Raw genomic sequence first — 7,681 nt, 5'->3', positions numbered from 1 at the left:
CAATCCTGTGATTTGACACTTCTATCAACAGGTACCTCCAAGTACTTTTCTGCGTACCTCACTTCTTATAGTCGCCGATTACGTTAGGTACACAACGGTTGTTTTTGAAGAACGGGTGTGGTACCTGGTGGGCGTCAGGCAGTGCATAGTGTCGTGGGTGGTCTTTTCAACCAGCCTCCTACTGTTCCCGTACGCGGCTAACGGATAATTAAAAAATATATATTAAGGAAAAACAAAATTAAAAATAAAGAGAATGACTTATCGAGTAAATGTTTAAGGTGATTACCAATTATATATTGGGAGTACCCTTATAAGATACTTTGCTATTACTATCTGTTTTTCGGATCGTGTAAGGCATACCGTTAACGCAATAACATAGCCGCTCGTATCAATGAACATTATATACAATACACTGCTGTTATAATGTAGTGCAGTCACTAATTGACCCAAATGTGAGACGGGGAGGAAAAGATTCGATATAGTCGTCATTTCAGTACACGTGCACTTTAGGTATGTAAGTAATATTATTGTTATTTAAGGCCACACACGTCTTTGCCGTCGTCGATCACCTAAATCGTTATTGTTTTTTATTTATGAAATACTTTTATTCTCTTTTGGGATCATTATGTTTCGATCAATCCTTTCGGTCTCAAACGATATAGGTACTCGGCAATGTCGACAGGTACAGCCAACGCGCTTTACCTTATTTAGAATGAAATAAGCCGTTCACGGGTAGTAGTTGTCGACGATGTCGCTGAAACAATGGTGCGTACGGCCACAACAGATTGACGGGCGTAGTCATGATAAAAAAGGAACGTGTAAACGTGAACCATCGATGTGGGTGGTGCGTGTATATTGTACGTCATTTGAATGTCTATGCTTATGGACCTTATCAAAATTAAAATCGATAATTTTTACTTGTAGTAATTTGGACGCTCTTTAAATAGAATTTTATAACTTATCGTGTAAAACCCTCGAGAAATTATACACATTTCGGAAGTCAGATCATACTGACCGCGCACCTGAATCTATGACAAAGACTGCTCTGTGCATTAGCAACCCAACCGTATATAGATAATGCGGTTGTAAATCCGCAATTATTATTCACCATTCGTCACAGCATAAAACTGCAACAGCGGATACAGAACAAGTTGGGATTATATATGCTGGACAGAGCAGACTTTGACAGAATTCACGTCACGACGGTAAATTGTAATACGTACAGGTCTCGACGTGGTCGGTACGCTCTTATTAAATCACAATCGAGTATATAGACGCTTACAGACTGCCATTACAACGTTAATTTATCGAAACTGTTACAATTATTATTATTATTATCGCGATATTTTACTGCAATAAACATGGAACGAGTCCGTAGAAGCTGCATTTTGTCAGACTCAAAGAACACACGCAAACACTCAGCTTGTCGATGGAAAGCAATACCACTTTCATAAGACAATGTCGTCTACTTGTATACCTACGCTAACTTTAATTTTAACCATAGCCAAATAGTATTGGTTAATTTTAAACTTCTTTATTCTTTGTGAAAAAAATTAGATCTCGACTTTGCCTGAAAGCCAAAATCATGTTAAATTATCTGTTTCCCTAAACAGCTTAGCCCATATTTAATACGCATCGAAGGCGCAGGTGTTATCGTTGGACCGTCGCCTATGACCAACCAAACCTCCCACAAAGCCAAAATGATTCAAACATTATCTCGTTCTATGTACATTATAATGATATGTAATTCCCACGCTAGCTAACGACGAGCTTCGAACTCTCATGAATGAACCCTCCCCCTATGTCCAGATCACTAAAACGTTGACACACCGCATATCGCACACCATCATCATCAACCCCCCGTTTATAACATAATCACAACAATAATGAGCTATACGAATAAAAATATCCACCTGCTCTCAACGCTTCCGCGACAACCTCTTATATTAAGTATAACAGTGGAAAACCTATCTCGTTTCAGCATTACTCTTTCACTATAATTGAAAATACAACATAATCATAGACTTTCTCCTTTCAAATACTACAGACTACTTCATATGTATCAACATATCCTGGCGACATTTTCACAGACTTACAAGTAGATCTTTCCTGATATATTTCAATTGTCAGTGCCAAAATACCTTTTTTCGTGGTATACTCAAGGTTCCATTGGGTCCAACCACCACCGGAAAAAAAAGAAAGTTAATGCATAACGACAATACTTATTATGATTCATAAAAACTATAAAACTGCAACAAGTTTCAGACAGTATTTGTTGTGTGGTTGTTTTGACCTTTTTGGAAGATCCGTGCGTATCTTCCCGGAAGACCTGAACCTAACCTAATCTAACGAGAACCTTTCGTTGGCCATAATAACCTTTGTCTAAACACCTGCTGATGTATTCGAAAAAACGTGCAGGACAAAATACGCTATTCCTGACCTGCCCCTTATCATATAAAAACTGTAAAACCGTAAATATTAATTTTTTTTTTACTTATCGCATCCGCCTACTTTCCCTCGCATACGTGAATATAATGCAAGACACAGCAAGGCTATTGCCAAGAGATCGCGACTTCTTAGGTCTGTGGGTTAGTAGAAATAATTGATAACAATATGTATACATAAAAAATAAATACGCGGAAGAAGTTTCAAAATACCGCACCCTGTAAACCCTGAATGGGTTTTGAAACACGCCCGGTGAATTCGACATGTGTCTGCAAAGTAGTAAGAGGAACCAGTCACTTTTTTTAAAGGGTTAGGAATTCACTCGTTGTGTAATCATAATACCGAGGAATGCTAATACGCAGCAGTTCCTTAATATCGTCCAAAAAGGGATTGAGAAAAAAATGGCAGCTGTGTGGTGCCCTCATGTTACAAAAAAAAGGAAGGTAAAGATGGTCACCGCGGGTACGGTGAAGGCACCTGGACCAAGAGACCCTTTGTCAAAAAACGTTTCTCTCCTTCTTGGCACAACGAAAACATCTGCAAACAGTGTGCGGCGGCAAATGTCTTGCAAGACTTTGAACAAAGCTCTGTTTTTGCAACACAGTTACAGCTGCGGGACAGCTGAACTAAAAAATAGCGTAGGGACCTTATTCTTATTCATTCTTCCTCATTATTCTACCAAACGTTTTTACCGCGAATGATCGTAGAACATATTATTGTCCACACGTACAACTTTCAAGATAAATATTGGACATTTTTTTTGCGTTTTTATAATTATTTTCAAACGGTTAGTGTGATAATTAACATTGAGTTTTAGAATAATAATTTTTCTAAATCTTTATATATTGTTTTCAAAAAAATATATATATTATTTTAAACAAAAAATTCCTTTATTGTTTTTTTTTTTTAGTTTAAAAAAATCTTTTACGACAAAAAAATTGGAGCTAGACATTATATTATGTAATTAAGTTAATGTCAGAGTTAGCTCCATTTAAATTCATAGACTCTCTCACCATTTTTAATGTTTTTTTCAGTAAAAAATACAACAGGTAGATTAAGATAATTTTTTTTTTATAAAAAAAGAATTTTTGGTGAGGAAAGACTATAAAATATAATTTTAAATTCTGGCTTCATGAAGTTTTTTATGTTTATTAAGCTTATTTGTATTATCCAATTTTTATAAAAAGAATCATGTAAATAAATAAGGCGAGTAAATTTTACCCAAAATTAATTTTATTTCATTAGTTATGTGATAAGTAATTTTTTTTGTAATCGTATTGCTTTTATCTTTATAATTTGCACTATCAGTTTTAATTAATATACAACCAAATTTTACTTGTAATAATTATAAAAACGTTGTGTACATTTTTCAATTTTTTTGATAATTATAAAATCATTATTTTGTAGTTTTCTCAAAAAAAATATATTCTATCAAGTTTGCTCACACAAACAACCCAAAATACATCGGCGACATGTTGCAACCACAAACTAGGGTATAATGTAAATGTGTAGACCATATTTTTAGCCATAAAAAACGACATTTAAAAATGTGACATGGGTAATCTTGTATAGGTGTCCTTTTGTAGAAGGAACCGGAATTCATCCGACTTTAGGTCCGCCACATAATATAAATTTATCCAACCAGATTTTTACGACTGCTCCCAAGACCCGAAAAACGGTGTTAATTCTATTCATATGTTTTACAGTTACATCGTTTGCGATGTCTAAATGTATTGATAACTATTAACACCCATGTATGTTGTTAATATTAATTTTACTAGATCTTAAACGATTATCTCTATGTCATCATTTTTATTTAGTTATCAGTACGAAATCTGATTCATTCTGTGTAATTATCAAGAACTCTGAATAAACTATAATTGTTATCTAAAAAACACATGTTCTGCTACAACATAAGAATTTTATAGCGCTTGTTAAAATATTTAATAATACGATATTATATTATAATTATAATAGTTACTATAAACATGAAATTTTATAATCTCATTTTTATTAATAAAAATATATGATTTAATCTCAATAAAAAACAGATGTTAATATATATGACGATTATATCAATTAGTTGCATCATTTCCGAAAACGTGAATTCTCTTTCAATAAACTATAACAAATAAGTCTCACAAAACTAGTTACGTTCTCCATAAATTCACTAAAGAATTTTAAACGATCAATATTAATAATCGATTATGTTGTATCATAAATTATTAAGAGCATGTTATTGTTAATGATTAAGTACTTCTTATTTTACTTAATATTTACCGTTAATAATTGCAGAGGAATTGATATGAGCAATCAAACATTTCAAATAATTTACAGGCTTAGCCAATTATTTACAAAAAAAACAATATTCAATTTGTAACCGGACTTTATAATGTGAGATATCTATTCTGTTACACAAAACGCTTATGGAATGCGTTATTGTACCTACAGCTGTTTCCGAATTCCAATAGGTAGATAACCACAATTTTCCATACTATTGGACACCTCATTACAAAAGCATGCTGTTTTTGAACGTGTGTTTTTCTAGAAATTCTTCTGACGAGTAGACCATATGGTTTGAGCTTGAGAATAAGAAATTTGCCACGTATACCTCTGACCAACGCGTCATCGTGTTTGACAAGCACCTCGTTTTGTCTCTGCAAAACAACCCCATACATTATCATCAAACATGTTGAATGAACTTGTTGTCAAAGATAGACGGCCGCGTTGTTCGACAAAGATCGAACTAAGTACCATCAAAACGGTAGCGGCGGATCAATGAACAAAATACAAAAATAGTGGCAAGAGTATGACAATAAAATGAATAATAACTAATGAAATTCGGTGCGTATGAAATATAAAGTAATACCGAAGATCGAAGCATTATTATGATTGTCGTTATTGTTCCCTGGGGCAGAAGTGGTTATTGACACGCCAATAACGGAGGCGGCGAAGGCGAAAAATGTTTGTTATGGCGGTCTATGCCACCAGTCGATCGGATTACATTTAGACGGTCACCTCTGAAGAAGAGATGCACACCAGCTATAGGTGCCGTATAAATACAGTTCAAATTAAGGCCTCTCTAAATATTTCCGTGTACCCGAAAACCGAGAGCGACAATAAAAGAGACATCTCAATATCAACAACACACACCGTGAGCATCGACTGGTGCATTATTGTGCTGCTAGGGCATGTACCTGTGTGTACAATATAATGTCCTGGACGACAAAATGGAATTTCGGAAATCGTGTATCTTACAAACGCGTCCAAAACACACACGACTACACACCTTTAAACGACCAAAAAGTCTATTGTGCCGGCCAAATGCGAACAATGTGTCGCCCTGAATTGTGACAATCAGCCAATATTTCAACGAAGCTCCATTTACGCGTCTTGGTATTAGTATGTGTCACATAAACCTGCGTCACTTCTTCTTCGTTTCCAGGTAATACGTGTGTGGGTGCGACACGCCGGCGTCGGCATTCGGGTGACGACTTAGTGGATTATTTCCATTTCTTTTAGAAGGCGGCGCAGACGAAGGAAAATTTGCAGGTGTGTTTAAATATAACAAGACAACATTGAAACGTGACGAGTATCGAGAATAAAACAAACCATTAATTTGATTTCAAGAAATCCAACAATATTCAACTATATAGAAAGTAATTTCGTCTCATATGTGTTTTAATTATTCGAAATCGTGTTTGTAAAAACGTTATTGCAGGTCGATTAAAAGAAAAACTTATTTGAAATAATGTTAAGAAGTGCAAGTTTCTAGGAGACCACCATCAATAACTAAAAAAATTTATGAATTTTTCAATTTTAAATTATCTAAAATAAACATTCCACTCTGAGAAAAGCCTGCAGTGATAAATCCGAAAACTAAAAACAATTACTAATAAACGAATAAAACTTTCGGATTAAAAAAAATTATTTTCAATCGTTTCTTTTTCAAATTGTGTTTTGATAGTAAAAATTAATAATCTATGTAAATGTGTGGGATAATTAAGGCGGGAATGAAAATAAATAAAAAAAATGCCAACGGCACGTAGTGTTCCCAAGCGGTCACCCATCCAAGTACTAACTACGCCCGACGTTGCTTAACTTCAGTGATCGGACGAGAACTGGTGTATTCAACGTGGTATGGTCGTTGGCGATGGAGAGACTGTCTATTTCTTTATTTAAACGGCACATTAAAATTTAATAATTTTATTATTGTTAAATTTATATACATTATTATTTTAAATCTATTACAATCTATATTAAATAAATTTATGTTAAATAATAACGTAATTACATTTAAAACCAAAAATTCTAATACTTTCTATAAAAAATTGCAATGGCTTGTATTATGTAATGGCTTAAGTCGAAGAAAAAAGGGTAATAACTCCAGTTTTTCTATTCCTAAAGCGAAATGTAATTTCAGTACAAGTAATGTTTCGATATGAGATTTAAATTTTAAAACATCAATAATTATAAATTATTTATAAAATAGATATTAATTTTAATTGATGATAATAATGTTTTACTAATATTTGAAGGGTACACGTAAATAATTCATTGATATTATTATTAAAAAATTAATCTAACGATTTGTTATTGCGTTTTATATTAAATTGTAAAAATCTAGAAGCTAAAATCAATTTCATTACCACCTAATTTAATCAAATTTCAAAACACAGAGAAAACTTATGCACATAGGTATATATAACATTACTATTAGAAAAATTTACATTTTTTATTAGAAATGTAATTACTTTATTATTTAACATAAATTGTAATAGATTTAAAATAATAATGTATATAAATTTTAACAATAATAAAGTTATTAAATTTTAATGTGCCGTTTAAATAAAGAAATAAACAGTCTCTCCATCGCCAACGACCATACCACGTTGAATACACCAGTTCTCGTCCGATCACTGAAGTTAAGCAACGTCGGGCGTAGTTAGTACTTGGATGGGTGACCGCTTGGGAACACTACGTGCCGTTGGCATTTTTTTTATTTATTTTCACTCCCGCCTTAATTATCCCACACATTTACATAGATTATTAATTTTTACTATCAAAACACAATTTGAAAAAGAAACGATTGAAAATAATTTTTTTTAATCCGAAAATTTTATTCGTTTATTAGTAATTGTTTTTAGTTTTCGGATTTATCACTGCAGGCTTTTCTCAGAGTGGAATGTTTATTTCCTTAACATTACACTAATACTAATTTAGTAACATAATAGTA

General features: G+C 33.1%; 2 non-coding genes across 2 annotated transcripts; one reads left to right on the top strand and one right to left on the bottom strand.

Annotated features, from left to right (window-relative positions):
- Positions 1-6,478: 6,478 nt before the first annotated feature.
- On the bottom strand, positions 6,479-6,597 carry LOC126903380 (5S ribosomal RNA). Its single transcript, XR_007703478.1, has one exon. It is a non-coding gene; the product is annotated as a 5S ribosomal RNA (ribosomal RNA).
- Positions 6,598-7,319: 722 nt separating this feature from the next.
- LOC126903379 (5S ribosomal RNA) lies at positions 7,320-7,438 on the top strand. The gene has a single exon (XR_007703477.1). It is a non-coding gene; the product is annotated as a 5S ribosomal RNA (ribosomal RNA).
- Positions 7,439-7,681: the final 243 nt, after the last annotated feature.

The sequence above is a fragment of the Daktulosphaira vitifoliae genome, unplaced genomic scaffold (genome assembly GCF_025091365.1).
Source record: "Daktulosphaira vitifoliae isolate Bord-2020 unplaced genomic scaffold, ASM2509136v1 Scaffold_3, whole genome shotgun sequence".
Classification (NCBI taxonomy): Eukaryota; Metazoa; Arthropoda; class Insecta; order Hemiptera; family Phylloxeridae; genus Daktulosphaira; species Daktulosphaira vitifoliae.
Note: the sequence above shows the minus strand (reverse complement) of the source record. Positions and strands in the feature narration are given on the sequence as shown.